This window comes from Sapajus apella, unplaced genomic scaffold (genome assembly GCF_009761245.1).
Source record: "Sapajus apella isolate SASKATOON/1434 unplaced genomic scaffold, GSC_monkey_1.0 scaffold9, whole genome shotgun sequence".
NCBI lineage: Eukaryota > Metazoa > Chordata > Mammalia > Primates > Cebidae > Sapajus > Sapajus apella.
Window position 1 is genome coordinate 21,071,155 of NW_022436949.1, and position 19,021 is coordinate 21,090,175.

At 37.5% G+C, this 19,021-nt stretch overlaps 1 long non-coding RNA gene across 4 annotated transcripts in view; it reads left to right on the top strand.

Annotated features, from left to right (window-relative positions):
• LOC116551164 overlaps positions 1–19,021 on the top strand; it is a 224,267-nt gene that overhangs the window by 189,313 nt on the left and 15,933 nt on the right. For 3 of the 4 annotated variants that reach the window (XR_004268741.1, XR_004268742.1, XR_004268740.1), the window contains 2 exons: positions 4,440–4,502; positions 16,189–16,357. This is a non-coding gene — a long non-coding RNA (uncharacterized LOC116551164). The remainder of the gene's footprint in view (positions 1–4,439; positions 4,503–16,188; positions 16,358–19,021) is intronic. The other variant, XR_004268743.1, reaches the window with a different exon arrangement.

A 19,021-nucleotide genomic window follows, 5' to 3' on the forward strand; every position in this document is an offset into this window, starting at 1 on the left:
AGCCAATCTTCTATCAATGGGTGTTTTGATTTTCTCCAATCTTTTACCATCACAAATAACGTCATGATGAATAATCTTGTGCATTTGTCACTCTATATTGTTGCTAGTGTATTTTTTTCTCTTTTGTAAAGTAGGGCTAACAAAATTACTTTGTAGGTTTGTTGAGAGCATAAAATGTGATGTAGTGTATGATATGTTTGGTGTAATGTCTGGCACAGGACATTGCAGCTGCAAATATAATTAAGTTTAAAGTGCTACAATTCCTGTTTTAGGGTATTGTGGGAACACACTGGAGAGAGGTTTAATCCCAACTGTGTGTGTGTGTGTGTGTGTGTGTGTGTTGGACACAATGAGTGTGAATAGAAGTAGGGAAAGTGAGATAGAAAAAAATAACACCTCAGCTGAGGCTTGAAGGTGAACAGATTTTTGGGTCATGGGAGGATGTTCCGTGAAAAATAAACATATTGGAAGGTCAGATCATGAGAAAGAACAAGTATTTTTGAGAACTTCAAGTAAAACTTAGGTTACAAAGGAGAAGAGTGGTGGCCAATGATGTAAAGGTAAGCAAGTGGTGTCTACCTTCAGTAGACACTGAAGTGATTTTTCTGCTACTCAGATACTTAATTCTGAAGATGATGGAGAATTAGTAAAGGATTTTATGCCAAAAAAGGACATGGCAAAAATTTTTATTTTACAAAACTCATGCTAGCATTTTGTCTGGCATGCAGGAAATTCAGGCAAGAAATATGAGGAACTAAACTATGGCAGTGACTGTGGACATGAAAAAAATTATCCCCAACTCATTCTGGGGACTCTTTGATCTCTGACTTTATGACTCCAGCCTCTCCCAGTTCTCCATTAAAAAAATTTTTTTGCATGTTCTTCCAGCAGTTGTCCTCTAAGGAAGTTACTTCCTAAGACTGGATTTGAATTCTCTTCCTAGCTCTATACTCTTTTGGGGTGCTCTCATGTACTCTCATGGTTTCAAATGTTACCTCTATGCAATTGACTTGCATATATCTGCATCTCTGTCTTAACCTAACTCTTTCTGGAATTGCAGATTGGTATATGCAACTATTAGCTGAACATTTCCAGTTGGATTTCCTCAAACTCTTTGAACTTAGCATTTCTCAAACCAACATCCCGTCCTCTCCTCCAGCCCCTCCCCCAGACCCAAACCTTGTCTTTTTTGTTCCCTTCCTCATTACCTGCTTTACCACTTACTTGTCATTGAAACAAGAGCACTCCTTATATCTTATCCATACACTTCACAGATATCTTTGCCTCAGGTGCTGTCACATCTGTGGTCTGAGTCTAACTTTTCTATTTCCTCTGACACAGGCTTGGTTCTAGCCTTCATCACTCCTCAGTTGTACTATTAATTATCATAACTTCAATGGTTTCTCCTCCTTAATATTTTCCCCTCCCTCTACTTATCTTTTCTTCGAGAACAGTGCTTCCAAAATCTGCAGTGGATTCTGATTGTCTTCAGAATACAGGCCATGGTCCTTTGGTGAGACATTCAGAACTCTGTGGCTGCCCATCAGCCTGTCTTCCAACTCTGAGCTGCCACCATACTCCATGAACATTAGGAGGCTTAAAAACATCCACAGTGTTTTCCTTCAAGCTTCTCCTTGCATGATTCCTTGGGTGGCAGTGCCATTCTTCCTATTATTTCCCCTCCAAGTCCTCTTTACTTTTCAAGTTTCAGCTCTTAAGTTCCCTCCCCAGTGAAGCCCTGTTTTAACCAGTCTCCTGCCAGCTCTTAGCATAAATCAATCCCTCAGCATTTCTAAGAACCTTGGCTTTGCCAACTATGGCTATAATTGTCCTCCCTGGACTTGATTGTATATGTGGGTCTCCCTTACAAAACTATACATTCATAAAAACCTGTCATCATCCCTTAGATATGGTGGTGCTCAAAGTATCATCTGAAATTATTTATTATTATAATTTGTTACCTTTAGGTCAAGACAGCAAAATCAGCATAATGAAATTGGTTAGGTTCTGACAATTGTGACCAAACATTTTAACACATTGTACTGAATACTTAGAAGGAATCAAGAAGCATGCCCAGTGCTTTATAGACCTCATTGTCTTATTGGTCATGACTACCCTATAAGATACTTTCTGCTACTATGTCCACTTTATCAAAGGGGAAAATAGGATTTATGAACACTAATTAAATTGCCAGCATCATAAATCAGTAAAAGAAAAACTAGGATTCAAACTCTGCTATAAAAGACCTGTGCCTTAGACACATCAAATGCTTTCCTGCTCCAACACTGTTGAATACGAAGTGTGAGGTCAAAAGTCATTAAAATGTCCGTAGCCTGGTATGAGTTTGATGGGGTTCAGGAGATACTACACCAAAATATGGCACCTCAGCATTTGAGAAAACAGTGGAAGTGGAAATAATAGTCTCATCTTCCCTGTCCCTTCTCCCCTGAAGCAGGTTATAAGACCCTTATTCTATAGGTATGCTCCCTATACCTGGAAGACACAGGGACACAAATAACTCACAAGAACACAGGTACACAGATTGTTTAATAAAGAGTGTTGGGAAAACTGGCTAGCCCTGTGCAGAAACCTGAAACTGGACCCCTTCCTTTCACCTTATACAAAAATTAATTCCAGATGGATTAAATATTTAAACATAAGACCTAACACCATAAAAACCCTAGAAGAAAACCTAGGCAATACCATTCAAGACATAGGCATAGACATAGGCAAGGACTTCATGATTAAAACACCAAAGCAATGGCAACAAAAGCCAAAATAGACAATGAGATCTAATTAAACTTAAGAGCTTCTGCACAGCCAAAGAAACAATCACTAGAGTGAACTGGCAACCAACAGAATGGGAAAAACATTTACAAGCTACCGATCTGACAAAGGGCTAATATCCAGAATCTACAAAGAACTAAAACAAATATACAGGGAAAAAACAAACATCCCCATCAAAAAGTAGACAAAGGATATGAACAGACACTTTTCAAAAGAAGACATTTATGCAGCCAACAAACATGAAAAAATGCTCATCATCACTGGTCATTAGAGAAATGCAAATCAAAACCACATTGAGATACCATCTCATGCCAGTTTGAATGATGATCATTAAAAAATCTGGAGACAACAGATGCTGGAGAGAACGTGGAGAAATAGAAACACTTTTACACTGTTGGTGAGAGTGTAAATTAGTTTAACCATTGTGGAAGACAGTGTGGTGATTCCTCAAGGACCTAGAAATAGAAATTCCATTTGACCCAGCAATCTCATCACTGAATATATACCCAAAGGGTTATGAATTGTTCTATCATAAAGACACATACACATGTATGTTCATTGTGGCACTGTTTACAATAGCAAAGACTTGGAGCCAATCCAAATGCCCATCAATGATAGACTGGATAAAGAAAATGTGGCACATATACACCATGGAATACTATGCAGCCTTAAAAATGGATGAGTTCATGTCCTTTGCAGAGACATGGATGAATCCGGAAACCATCATTCTCAGCAAACTAACACAGGAACAGAAAACCAAACACCTCTTGTTCTCACTCATAAATGGATGTTGAAAAATGAGAACACATGGACACAGGGAAGGGAGCATCACACACTAGGGTCTGTTGGGTTGGGTGGGCTGGTAGAGGAGGGATAGCAGGGGGTGGGGAGATTGGGGAGGGATAACATTAGGAGAAATACCTAATGTAAATGTTGGGGGAATGAACTCAGCAAACCACCATGGTGTGTGTATACCTATGTAACAGTCCTGCAAGATCTGAACAGGTACCCAAGAACTTAAAGTGGAAAAAAAAAAAAAAAAAAAGAACACAAGGACACAGAGATTAATGTGAATAAATAGGCCTTGTTAAGTTCCCCTGGTATATTACCATTGGATCATACCCCCTTTGTTCAATCACACTTCTCCATGACTATCCATTTCTTCATCAAAGCTGGCTTTAAGTGGCTGGGTGCTGTGGCTCGTGCCTGTAATCCCAGCACTTTGGGAGACTGAGGCAGGTGGATCACTTGAGGCCAAAAGTTTGAGACCAGCCTGGCCAACATGACAGAACCCCATCTCAACTAAAAATACAAAAATTAGCCAGGTGTGGTGGGGCATGCCTCCTAGCTACTTGAGAGGCTGAGGCAAGAAAATCATGTGATCCCAGGAGGTAGAGGCTGCAGTGACCCAAGATCGCATCACCGCACTCCAGCCTGGCTGCATATTAATACTGTTAATATACTACTTAAAGAAGATGGAGTAGTAGCCCCAAGAGAAGACTCTGTCTAAAAAAAAGGGGAGGGGGCATTATAAATACACAGGTTTTCCTATTTATTTGTGTATTCAATTCTTATGGTTCCCATGTCACATGAAACTTATATTAAATAAATTTGTATAATTTTTCTCTCATTAAGCTGTTATTTTTTTATAGGGGCCTCAACCATGAACTTGGTGATGAGCTAGAGTAGATACCTTTCGATCCCCTACAAGACCTGTAAGTTCAAAACAAAATTTTGTGCATTTGCTGGCTAAGGACAATAATTCCTATAGTGGGCATATTAAAGACAAGAGTAGGAATATCATAAAATGATTTTTTAAAAGTCAAACTTGGAATAAAAGCAAGACAATTTGTTTATAAAGAAATATTTTGAATTTCCGAGGGATTTCCTGTTACTTTTAAAATTTACATTTTCTGAAATACTGTTAATATACTACTTAAAGAAGATGGAGTAGTGGCCCCAAGAAAGAAACTTCACAGACTTTAAATGTTGGTGCGTTGATTCAGTAAACATATCAGTAAATATCCGCTCTGTACTAGGTGCTGTGAGAAGATACAAAGTGGGATCAAATGTCTATGCATTGCTTATAATCTAACAGAGGGGATAAAAAAGTATACTCAGCAGGGTACGAGAGCTGGTGACAACCCATCACAGCTATAGAAGGGTTTCAGTTCCAGCTGTAATTTCCATGGGAATTCCATGGAGAGAGAGAAAATTCTCTATGCTACTGGGAGTAAATAGACTTTTGCTGAAGACAGCAACTGGGTGGGAAAGTTATGGAAACACAGTTTTGCCACGATCAGACTTACAACTCAAATAATTACTTTAAATCACTTGAAAAAAAATCCTTTTGTGATCTTCGGTCTCAGTCAGTCAAATAATCAATATATCCAGTTTGGTTAGAATTGTATAAGAAAGTCATACATTTTTTAAAACACTTCCCCTATTGCAATAAATTACAAATGATGAGATCTGTCAATAAGAAGCCTCTAATTATGTTAGAAATAAAAACCTTGACTTGATCTGGTTTGCAAGCACTTTCTGAGGTAGTACAGATACTGCCTAGTGTTTAATAAAAGGAACATACTGTCTCATTGAACTGAGAGTAATTTTGTGTTCCGCCTTCTACCTTGCCAAGAACTAGCTGTTCTTGAGACTTAGCACAAGTCCCTCAATCTCTTATTTTAAGCTGAGTAGCTAGATGATCTTCAAAATCTCCTCTGTCAGTCGAATGATTTCATTTAATATCGTCTTATTTAAGCCCATGCGAACAGTGGAAAAGATAGCAAAGAGTTCTCTAATTAGTGCAAGTCTATATAAAAGCTAATCATTGTGTGACGAAAAGAAATAAAATGCTCCCATTCTTAAAGTCAGACCATACTTCCCTGTGGCTACTTTGGGCTTTGGGTGGTCATGTTAAGAAAAGGCTTGCTTATGTCTATAATCCCAGCACTTTGAGTGGCCAAGGAGAGAGGATTACTTGAGGCCAGGAATTTCAGGCCAGCCTAGGCTATACAGTGAGCATAGTGAGACCTTGTCTTTACAAAAATAATTTTAAAAAGTACCCATCATAATGTAGTCCCAGCTACTTGGGAGGCTGAGGTGGGAGGATCGCTTGAGCTCAAGAGTTTGAGGCTGCAGTGAGCTATGATCATGCTAATGTATTCCAACTTGGGCAATAAAGAAAGACCCTGTCTCAAAAAAAAAAAAAAAAAAGAAAAGAAAAGAAAAGAAAAGAAAGGAAAAGAACATTTATTTCAGAAATGAATAAATAGAATTCATTCATCTAACAAATATTTATTGAGCACTTACTATGTACCAGGCACCATGTCAGGTGTTGAGGAACATGGTAGCACACAATTCTACAGAGGGACTTTTTATGGCCTTGTTTCTTCTCTCAAAGGTGTTAAGGACAAAAGAACTGCCAAGTAACTCTATGTTCTTAAGGAAGGAAGAGACCACACAAGTAGCAGATGCCAAGGGTAAACCAATGTCAGCTACCAGTCACCTCCAGCCTATAAAACAGTGGAAATTCAAGAGAGAGCAAGAGCAAGAGCAAGAGCAAGAATGAGAGTGTGTACATGAAGAGAAGGGGAGAATGAGAATGCATAGGAAAAAGTTGTCGGAAGCTTTAAGAGAACCAATGGAGACTTGATGTATGTGTCCTGGAAGTGGGGGAACTGCTGTTGCCTCCTGCCAACAGCCTAGAGGTTGGGGTGCCCCCGACTGGTATCAAAGAAAAATGGCGGTCCTGGGAGAAGATTTGCAACCAAGGTGCTGGATGAGAGAGAGAGAGATTACTTGAGGGCCCAGTGGTGGCAGAGCCCAAGCACACTGCCTGGAAGAACAGAAGGACCTCCAAATGGCATGAGTGAAGTGGATTGCTGGATGCCCACAGGCTGAGAGAGGCAAAGGAAAGCCTAAAGACAGCAGGAGAAGTGGCATGATCTACTTTAGAAAGGCATGGAGAGAGTTCTGCTTCTTCCTCCCTGCTAAAAAACAAACCCCAAACCCACAAGACAGCATCCTGAAAGCAAGGGATGATTGTACCAAACTCTCTGTTTAGAAGGAACCAAGAGCATATCATGACTGCATCTGCATGATAAGCATGTGCTCTTTGCCCACAAACTCTCTTCTGCTTCTTTGATGCTGGCTGGTGCAGGTCCAGGAGCTCGAGTTAGGACATGCTGGAGCAAGCTGGACACGCTGAGCTCTGCACTCAAGGCTTCTGTGCCTGCATCAGACCTAGGCTGCAGAGAGCTTTAACTTGAAGGATGTTACAAATGGTGCTTATTTCACTGATCTAGCTGTTTTCAAATCTGAAATTAGACTTTTCTAGGGAGGGGGACAGAAAAGCTCTGAGACTTGCCCATGATCCGAGGGGAAAAATATCCAGAGAGAAGGCTTAGAATGACTAACTGTGAAACAATACAGTTGCTTCATGAGCATAAGTCTTGTTCATTTAACAAGGATTTCACATTAATCACACAGACACACACTTCTACTATAAATGATCCAAAAACATTATAATGAAAATTTATTAATACCTAAAAATGGGTGTTTAGACCAGATATGCAAACCACTGCTTTAAGAAACTAAATGTAATAGACATTGAACACGGCTTTTCTTTCTCTTTCCCGTACCCCATCACTTTCTGTTCTCTAATGCCTCATTTATTTCTATCATTTCCAGCACTTGGGGACAATTTTAGTTTAGTTTGATTACATTCAGTCCCACGGTGGGGCTGTATAGAGATAAATATATCTGTAAGTCAGAAATACCGCAACTCCCAAGACTAATAATCGCATTTCCTTGTCATGTTGCTCTTAGTCAGAAAGTAGTGTCTGAAAACTAAAGAAGTACTCTTAATATATAGTTCTCTTCTAGGAACAGTATTTGTTGTTAGATCTTTGGTAACGTTTTGTGGGAAGGGATCTTTATCTTATATATCTCCTTCAAAGGTGAATAAGTAAGAATGAGCAAGTTGAAGAAAACTCAAGGTGAGACGTTTCTTTTTCAATAACGTTGAGTAGATAATGACAGCATATAGATACCTGTGTGTTTTTTGTGGCTTTTAAAAAATTTAAAGTATTACAACAGGCATTTGATTACCAAAATATATCCAACTTCAATGCTTAGTGAATGTGGTTATAATATTTGCTAGAACCTAAGTGCCCCCTTGGATTGATCTCCTTCTGCATTTATTCATCTTTTCTTACTTCCTTCAACCTCTGACAGTCATTGGAAGAGTTGTTTATCCTTGCGATCAAGGTGATTACCTTCTATAGCCTTAGGATGCCTCTGTCACTTTTGCTCTATGAATAAGTTCCTCTCTGTTCTATGGACTCATTCTCTCTCTCATGGCTTATGCTCAAGCCTCTAAAAAAATGATGAAATCTCCTTTGGGTTCTAATATTAGAACAAAAACCTTCCTTTTACTTTGCATCTCTGTGTAGCTACTACCTAATCATCCCTCTGTTAGCAATCATTTCCTAGAGGTCAAATTCAACAATTAATTGTCAGTTCATACTGTACTTATGACAACAGTAGTTATAATAACAACCCCCCCAAATTTCAGAACCTTGACAGAATAATTTATTTCTTGTTCAGTCATAGTCTGACATGGGTGTTTTTTAGGTGAGGATGTCCTTCCTCTGTGTGACAACTCAGGGACCCTCTCTTTTTCCTTTTCATTATCCTGTCATGAGTTAGGACCTTGGAGTCCTCTGCTTCCAGCTCTTAGAAATGGAATAAGAGGACAGAGGCGGCATACCCCTCTTTGAGTTGCCTTGGTACTCACATCCTATTGATTGAAACTAGTAAAATGGCACTACCAAAATACACATGAGGCTGGGGAATATATTCCTGGCTGGGTCAGTGGCAACTTTTTACTAAAGAAGGAGAAGCATAAATTTTCAAAGAAGTAGCTGTTGGCTATGATTTATTCTTGAAACTGTCTACTCTTTTCCATAGTTTTACAGAACTCTTTCCCGCCTCTCCCTTCGCCTTTCTAACAATGCAACATCTTCTCTCTGTTCCTTCCTCTCACGTGTCACTGTGTGTCAGAGCATGATTTTCACCATTTTCTGCCCTCTCCACACAAGATTTTACAGATTCAACTAAAATCAACATACTAATTGCTCACAAATTTCTATCTCCAGCCAACTTCTCTCTGGAACTTCAAACTATGTGTTAAATATTTTGTAGACTCACCTACTGGAAAACTAATAGTCACCTTGAATTTGTTGTGTCTGAAGCTAAACTCTTTATCTCGTCTCTCTCTAATCTTCAAACTGAATCCTGCTTCGACATTAACTATGTGTTAACTAATACATGGTGACTGCAGTAACGTTGTCATATATTTATTCAACCAAAACAGAAATCTGGGAGTCATCCTAAAATACCGTTTTTCACAATTCTCCCCCTTCCTATGCCCCTCTTCCCATTAAAAATCAACCTCTATATAGCATTATTTTAAAGTATTTTACAAACTATTTCATCCATTGTTTCAAGAGCCTTATTTTATATTAATAAAATGGTTATTTATTATATTCCTCTCGATAACACAAAAGCAGATGCATATATTGTGATGGTAAATTTTAGGTGTCAACTTGACTGGATCATGGGATTCCCATATAGATGGTCAAGCACTATATCTGGTGTCTCTCTAAGAGTATTTCTGGAAGAGATCAGCACTGATTCAGTAGACTGAGTGAGGAAGATCTGCCCTCACCCAATGAGAGTAGGCAGCACCATCCCATTGGCTAAGGCCCAAATAGGACTAAAAGAGGAAAGGCAAAGTATATCTATGTTCCTCTCTGTCTCAATCTCTCTGTCTCTCCTGGAGCTGGGACATCCCTCTTCTCCTGCCCTTTGATACCAGAACTCCAGGTTCTTTGGCTTTTGAACTCTACTTCCGGGCTCCTTGGCCCTTCAGCCTCAGATGAGAGTTAACACTGTTGGCTTCCATGATTCTGAGACTTTGGGACATGGACTGAGCCACGCTGCTGTCTTCCCAGGATCCAGCTTGCAGATGGCTTGTCATGAGTCTTCTCATAATTCTCCTAATAAAGCCTTTTATAGATTTATGTGCACATGTATATCTATATCTCTATTTATATCTATAATTGTATCTCTGTATATCTCCTATTGGCTCTGTCTTTCTGGAGAACCCTAATACATAGACAACATTGTTTTAAAGTATTTTAAAAGACAACAAATTGGCTGGTGTTTGTAAAATAAAGATAAGTAAAATGAGAAATCAACTAACAAATTAGCTAATATAAAATAAGAAATTGTCTCATAAGGTTATCGAGGCTGAGAAGTCCCATCATCTGCAGTCAGTGAGCTGGAGACCCAGGAGAGTCAATGGTATAGTTCCAGTCTAACTCTAATGGCCTGAGAGCCAGGGTAGCCAATGGTATAATTTCAGTTCAACTCTGAGTCTGAAAGTAGGAGAACAATATACCAGCTTAAAGACAATAATGCAGAGGTATGTGAAATGTCCCTTACCCCACATTTTTGTTTGATTCAGGCCTCCAGTGGATCGGATGAGGCCCACCATCCAATTCTTCCTATGGGAAAGGTAATCTGCTTCACATAGTCTACTGGTTCAGATTTAATCATATTTAGAAACACCCTCACAGACACATTCAGAATAATGTTTATTCAAATATCTGGGCACCCCATGGCCCAGTCAATTTAACACATAAAATTATTACACTAATATATCGTGAACATTTTCCATATTATTATTTCTCAAAGCCATGATTTTATTTTTTGTATAATCTTAAATTTTATAGATATATTATTGATCATTTAAAAATCCCCCATTGCTTGATATAAAATTGTTATACATTTTTACCAACAGAAAAAGGTAACAAACATCTTCATGTAGATATCTTATATCTTTGACTCCGTATCTATCTATAGTGACATGTTACGGAATTGTATGTCTGTTCATCTTTGCTTCCTTTCAGGAACTCCCCATGCCCCACTCAGTGTGACTCTGATGGGGTAATTTAACCTGATACACACCCCCACCCAATCAACACAATCAAAGTCATGGTAACCAGATCAAGTTAGACAATCAGAATAACCCATTCTCATGTCACAGGGATGGTTGAGTGATGGGCACGGGTATCACATCCGGTGACAAGGAGTGCTCTCTGAGACTTTGTCGATAGAACCGTCACGGGAGATGGATTTATTATGTTGGGATTGCTCAACTGTGAGGATGTGATATACATTATGGATGGCCAGCTCCTTAGCCTCGAGGATAAAATGCTTCCAAAGAATGAGGTGAATGTACAGAGAAAGGAAGAGTTAAAAGATACAGAGAGACACAGACTTCCTTGTAATTTTATTGATCACTATGCCTTGTTGCCTATAGAAAATTTATTCCTGGAATTCTCAGCTACTTACACTAATAAATCCCCTTTGTGCACAGATTATTATGAATTGTAGATCTCTCATTTTCAATTGAAGGGGACAGATTTTTAGAAATTAGATTACTTAGACATAAGTAATGAACACTGATTAAATAATTTTATCAAATTACTTTTTAAAAACGTATTGATTTATATTTTTAATCAGCAGTTTATTCAAAGTAATAATAGAACAAAAATAGAAAAATAATAGAAATAATAACATAGCATTAGCAAGAAATATTTCATTAAGTACTGTTATATGCCAGGCACTGAACCCAGGGTTATCTTTGCCAAGGAGTAAATTATACATATGTTTGCTTTCCATCCGTATACATACTCATTGTTTACTAAGGGAATATTGAAATAGACATTAATAAAATGGGCCAAGAGTCTTAAATATACAGAATAAATCATATACACTGTAACTTATTGTATATGCCTTTGTTTTTCTTTTAAAACTTTTAAAATAAAAATAGCTTGCTTAGCCATTGTTTGCTAAAGAATATAAATGTACAACAAATAAAACCCAATGTTTTCGGAAAGGTAATGCTATTCGTCATAATATGTAAATCTCTGTGACCTATTACTATGGAGACTACATTAATTATTCAAACTGGAGCAATTGTAAGAATGAAGGGGAGAGCTCTTAATAAATACACTGGGATACGCAGTGTAAGTTGAAACTGTTCTCTGCATAGTGGGACATATAGTCACTTCATTTCATATAATGCCTATTTTTTACTTAAATAAAGAGATGGTGTTGTATTGGCAGACATTTTGAACTCGGACCCACACAATTATTTGTGGGTCGAGAGACTTTCATCTTTAACATGTGGCTTCTACGAGTACACTGGGTGTTGCCTTTGTGGAGGATTTATGGATCATGCCTGGAAATGAGACAGTCATACTCACCCACATTCCATTGGCAAGAACTCAGTCATTTGGCCACATCTGAATACAATGGTGGCTTCAAATTGTAGTCCATTTAAATACTCAGGAAAAAAGGAAAAATTGTTGAGCAACAGCCAGCCAATATTTTTCCACAGCTTAGAAATAGAACATTTTAAATAATCTTTGTTTGTTTATAAAAACATGTAAAAAATTGGATCCAGAAGAAATACAACTGTAGGTTGATATTATATTTTATCTCTTGAACATTGTTAATCTGATATTTCTAAACTAGCCCTGAAAGAGATTCAATTAAAATATATAAGATAAAATTTATCTCCTATTAAATTACATTATTCAAAAATTCTGTTCCATATAATTTTTATGAGAACCCATGTGCCCAATCCCATTTTATTTCACCAACTCTGTATAATATAAAGAACATGGGCTTCTGAGTCAGAGAGACCCGAGTCACAATCGTGATTACTGTTTATTAGATGAAGGATCTTGAAGAAGCTACTTAACCTTTTTGAGCCTCAGTTTCCTGTCCTGTAAAATGGAGGCAAATGCCTATCTCAGAAAGTTGTTGTGAGAATTAAGTTGAATACTTAACATGCCAAGTTTAATGCTTCTCCCATAGGAGATGGTCAATAAAGCCAATCCCTTAAGTACTCTTTCTCTTAGAGTACCCTTTAAGTACTCTTTCTCTTAGAGTACTTCGATTCTGTGGGATTAAATAATTGCTACTCCAAACAAGTGTCCCCTCTCACTGATTAATAAAGCATGTCAACTGGAAAGACATCATTTTAATTTCAAAGTGCAGACATTTTGTAGTTGCTAACGTGTTTGCAGAAGTTACTCTTCTTCAAATACAATTTAAAAATAATTTAGTGCAACAAACTGTATTACCCCCACCTCCCTAATCTCGTATGATGACCTCACACATGGAATTCATCGTTCAAAAGATTTCTGAGATGTTATGAGTGCAGAAAGGCACAAACTCATTTTCATGGCATAATAAATTTAATTTTTAATCAAAGGAATGGAGAGATTTTTTTTTTTCCAGAGATAATGGTGCCTTAAAAGATAGTTGAGAATAGGGAAGAATGATGTGGAAATAAAAGGAGAGCTCTCAGGACCTGACAGTGTACCGCCGCAAGTTCATGCTCTAACAATCAGTGTGTGTCACAAACCAGGTGATTCTTCGGGAGGGGAAAGGTTGGATGTAATCCTAGCAATCTTCGCCTCTAAGTCGGCTCTTCAGCAGTATCTTTGTTTGGGACTTTGGTAACACATACAATTGACTTGAATGTTAAGGCTGCTTTTTACCAATGTCTCAAAAGAATTTGAAAGCCAAACAGAATTTATCACTAGCTACTAAAATCAGAGCAGGCTGTAACAGAGTTTAATTTTTTTTCTGAAAAGCAAGAACATGTTGGTTTTCTGAGACCTTAAGTCGAATGACCTGAGTGCATATCTAAGTGATTTTCAAAAATGTAGTTATCACCAAGTCTTGCCTATAAAAATCCACTTTATTAAAAAAAAAAGAGAGAGACAGGGTGCTCTGTCATCCAGGCTGGAGTGCAGTGGCACAATCCTAGTTCACTGCCATCTCGACCTCCTGGGTTCAAGCAATCCTCCCACCTCAGCCTCCCGGTAGCTAGTACTATGGGTGCATTCCACCATGCCCCTCTAATTTTTAAATTTTTAAATAGAGATTGGGATTTTGCTGTGTCACCCAGGCTGGTCTCGAACTGCTAACCTCTAAGTGATCCTCCTACCTCAGCCTCTTAAAGAGCTGGGATTACAGGTGTAAGCTACTGTGCCAGGCCAAGAGCCCACTCTTTTAAGTCTACAAGTGGTAATAAATACTATTGCTGCTTATAGGATTTATAATAATATTAAAGGACTAATTTCATTCGAGGTTACGTTTGGTTGCTTAATAACTTTTGGGAAGGGAAGAATCCACTTGGAGCTAAGAAAATACAGGCACACCCTGAAGATTCCTGTTTCCATTTTCACTTTTAACCACCTGCCTTATCATTCCATATATTCCCTGTTTGGCCATGACCCTCATTGTGTCCCTTTTCTTGATGGCTTTAATTCCCATGAGTTTCTGACTGCCACATACTCTATCTTTACTGCACCTCATTTATTCAAGGTGCCAGATGAACACTATATTTTATGATAAATGAATCTTGGCCAAGTGTTAATGAGCAAGGACTAGAAAGCTGATTTTTGGTAATATATGCATTTTAGCTGAGACATTTAGATAAATTTACTCCACGCTTGTTTTCTAAAACATAAATGGCTGACATTTTAGGCTTGCACAGAGCTGATTTTAATGACACTTAAATATAGGGTGGACCATGGTTATCAGCAACCCTGTGTTCCTTTGTGGCAAGAAAAAAGGTTGGACCAAATTGATTAGCCTGGTGGCTCTTTATTAATATTTTGAAGGACTGTCTGTAAAATAAATTGTGGTGTGGTGCCATGTGCCTCCAGGGACCTCTAACACATTTTTAGTGCTTGTTAAATTCAAAGTGATGCTGAAATTATAGGAAAGTAGTAACAAATTGACCAAAGTTTAATAGCAAACTTTCATTTTCTGCATCAAGCATTTGCTGAATACAGATCTAGAAATTTAAATCTGTCCTTCTCTGGAGATGAACAGGTCTCATGAACAGACCAAGAAATTTGCCTGTAGGCTTTCAAAGAGTTCACTTGAAGGTCTCCTTTCACTAGGACAGATGACTTAGAAAGAAGGATGGCTGCAGAAATCTTGTCTTTTCCAATTTCACACTTTTCTTTCCTCAGTCTAAGCTTATAAAGATCGAATTTTCCCTCCTTTTTTGCATCATTTTTCATATCTTAACACAGGGCATCTCTCAGATTTCTGCTCAGATCAAGGGCAGAGCTAGGCAGATCAAGGTAGAATAAGTTTTAGCTAAATGTTTATGCCAGTTTTGAAAATTTACAGCTTGCATGGAACACTTGCAGAGGTCATGGAAAAAGTTTTTTTTTTCTTAGCTAAATTACTTTAATTTAGCCTAACAAACACAAAGTCAAATGCAATGCAACCTATTCTATGGTGCATAGCTTTCTAAAATAAAATTGAAATTTATCCCAGAAGACTAGAAGGCATTCCAATGTTTTGAAAATGAGTGATAAAAGTAATTGTTTATTCTTATCAAGCAGAATGTTCTTTATGGAGGAACAATGAGAAACCAGGAGATTCCACAGCCAGATGGGTGGCCTTGTGTAGACAAAACACAGCTGATTATATTTTGTACTTTGGTGTCAGGTAGACACAGCAAATATTCATGACTCATTCTATAATGGATTCCTTGTCTTTTCAGGATTCGTATGGTCAGCCTTCTTATGAAAATTTAAAAACAAAGTTTGTTTTTTAAATAGTTATGGTCTGTTAAATTTTCATAAGAAAATGTATGATATGATATTATATGATATGTTCAACTGGTAGAATCATAAATAAAAGCTTTAAAGTTTATGTTTTCAAATATCTCCACAGGTTTATGCCATTAGTATGTCAGACTCTCAAGTATATTATTGTATGAGACTCATAATTATCAAAGCCTCAACAGTATTCAAATGTGATGTTTACAAAGTTAGATCCCCATAATTATATTGATATAATCTATACAGATGAGAAATGCTCAGTTAACTGTTTAGCAGTGGTTTACTCTAGGTTCCCCAGGTAGTCCAAAATCTAGAAGGTTTTTGACACTGTTGATTTGATTGTTAGTATTATTGTCATCCCACTAAAATCAACACTAGTTGTTTCATTGATTCAGGTACTCACCTGTATGTGTGCGTGTGTGTGTGTGTGTCTATTTTAAGCATTGGCCAAAGGTAGCAGGTGGCACAGATGGCTGTCCAGATCTTTTGCTTTACCAAAGTAGATTAGAGTTTTTAAAAACAACTGATTTCAGATATTCTATAATTTCTACTGTCTAGGGGAGACACTGAAGGCTTTTTATCATCTCTTGAGATGAGCTGATTATAAAAGAGTTTTCCTGGTGTTCCTCTTTAACCAAAATCTTCTCATTCTCTTTCCTTGCAGGGCCCTAGGCCTTTGTTTTATGTGATATATCACTCTCCTTCTTCCCAAAGCAAAATGAAAGGAGCAATTATATCCTTGATGATTCTTAATTGTCGCAATTAACAAAGTCAGTTTCTGGAGTCTGAGCTGAAAATGAAGCTTAGAATGCACCTTCAATACATGAAATTTGGTAAGTCCATTTGAATCTTTTTTTTTTTAATCAAGAAAATGTGAATATTTGAATATTGAACTGTAGTCACTATACTGGTACTCTCAACTTAGCTTAGAATAAAAATATGTTCTCCCATTATATTCTTAGTTAAATTAAAGGGAAGAAAAACACAACAAACAAAAAACAATATTATCACTCAAATAGATTTTATTTTATTTGTTTTTTACAGCCCAGAGGTCTTTATTTTTCTTACAGCGATTCTGCTGTGAATTTGTAGGGAATAGGCTCCAGCAGCTCAGGCTACTTTCCACTTGGTCTCACAAACTGTGCTTCTCCAAGCAGGCTGGGGCTTCTGTTGAACCCAGGTGACTTTCTCTTTGACGACTTTTTTTTTTTTTTTTTTTGAAACCAGAATCTTGCTCTGTCATCCAGGCTGGAGTGCAATGGCACCATCTAGGCTCACTGCAACCTCCAGCTCCCCGGTTTAAGTAATTCTCCTGGTTCAGCCTCCCGAGTAGCTGCAATTACAGGCGCGCACCACCATGCTCAGCTAAGTTTTGTACTTTTAATAGAGACGGGGTTTCACCGTGTTGGCCAGAATGGTCTCAAACTTCTCAGCTCAAGTGATACGTCCTCTCTGGCCTCTCAAAGTGCTGGGATTACAGTTGTAAGCCACTATGCCTGGCCTGGCTTCCTTCGTGTTCTGATTATTTTCTTTCAAGTGTTTCTGGACGCTATCCTGGCTCTTCAAGTGCTTAAAATGCTGAACATGTATATTAATTCTCCTGGCAAGAACCTTGCCCGTACCTTGTGTGTTGACAGCAATGCCAACAGCATGCTGAGGAACACTGTAGACTCTTCCGGTTCTGCCATGGCAACACTTGCACGGCACTCCCTTTTGAACAGTACCCATTCCCTTGATGTCTACAATATCACCTTTCCTGTTAATTCCCACGTATGTGCCCAAAAGAGCAACTCCATGTTTTCCAAAAGGCCTGAAGAACATATAGCAGGCACCTCGTCTTTTTCTCTTTGTGTTTATCATTTTGGGGAATTACAGAACAATGGAGGTTCAGGCCAAAAGGCTTAACCAGATATTATTTTAAGCAGTAAGTTTTCACTTTTTCCAAATATGATCCCCTTACATCCAATAAGCTCGTTCTCCCTGTATTAATGTTAATTTGTCAGTGAGTATCAGTATATCAAATAACTTTACTAAATACTGGTATAAAAAAGCACTGTGCTAGCCCAATAGGCAAATTAAAACCTAAGTTATGTAACCTGGATGTGCCCTTTGCTTATATATGGAAGAATTGGAAAGATTCATTCATTAGTGGCTGTGATATATAAAGGAATTTAAATTGAAAGACATTTTGGAAAAATTCAAATATTATTACTAAGGGAAAGTAAAAATAAATATGTTTCACATCATTGGATATGAAGAAAGCAAATGAAATATCTCTTAATCCAAATAAAAAAATAAACAGCAAGAAAATACAAATAGTTTATACTCTTTATACTCTATTAAAAGGCAATACTCTCAGAAAGATTTAAAATCTGACTGTATACTGTTTTACAAGAGACATACCTATTACCAAATGATACAGAAAAGTTTAAGATAAAAGGGCAAGCAAGCATTTTTTTTAACATAAAGGCAAATAGAAAAGGTAAACATACAATCTTTGTTTCAGACAACATTAAATAAGACAAAAGCTGCTTTTTTATATTTTAAATGGAACAATTATCATCACATTTCTAGTTATGATAATTTATGAAAAATAATATGGCATTGAAATACTTGCAACAAAAAATTTAGAAATACAAGGAAAACAGAAATTGAGTTGCTTTGGGTAAATTAAGAAAACTTTCCAGGCTTATTTAGAAAGATGCATATGTACTATTTTCTTAGGCATTTTTAATGGAGCATGACCCATCTAGTTCTTGGCAGGGCCTGGAATGAGCAGGCTCAGACATTTTTCTTAGTTTAGGTTACATCCTGCCCTAATAACTGTGTTTATTAACAACTGTTGTAGAGATACCAACATCTGTAGAATGGAATTCATTATTTTGCCCTCTGAAACCAGTTCTGTCTTGGATGCTAAAACCCACTAAATTGTAACACAGTTCACTCAAGCTGCTAAGCTGTAAACCTGTCATCCTTGGCTCTCCTTATCTCTAAAATTGTATCTATTGAATCTGTCTTCTCCTTTCCCCCTCGCTATCACTGTCTTATTTTAGGCTTTCTTTGATGTAGCCAATGTTGTCCTTAACACTGGACTCATACAAACCTGATTATACCATTTTCTTTAGAAACCTTTGTTAGTTTCTTTTGCCCAGGTTATAAGATCAAAATTATACTCCTTACGTGGTTGAAATACCCTTAACAATCTGCCCTTCTCCCCGCATCTTTCCAGATTTATCTTTCTCCATTCTTCCTCTAATCTTCCATTTATTTAAAATATATGTTATTGCTATGCTAATTTTTAAATAAATAACCAAAGCACCAGACCCATTTATAACTGTTCTTTGACCTACATTCTCTCTTCTTAGAATAACTTTCTCTGACTCCTTTTTTTACTCATTTTTTAAATCTTTAAGTTGCATATAATTTAATCAGTGTGTGTGTGTGTGTGTGTGTGTGTGTGTGTGTGTGTGTATGATAGATATATACTCATGTATCAC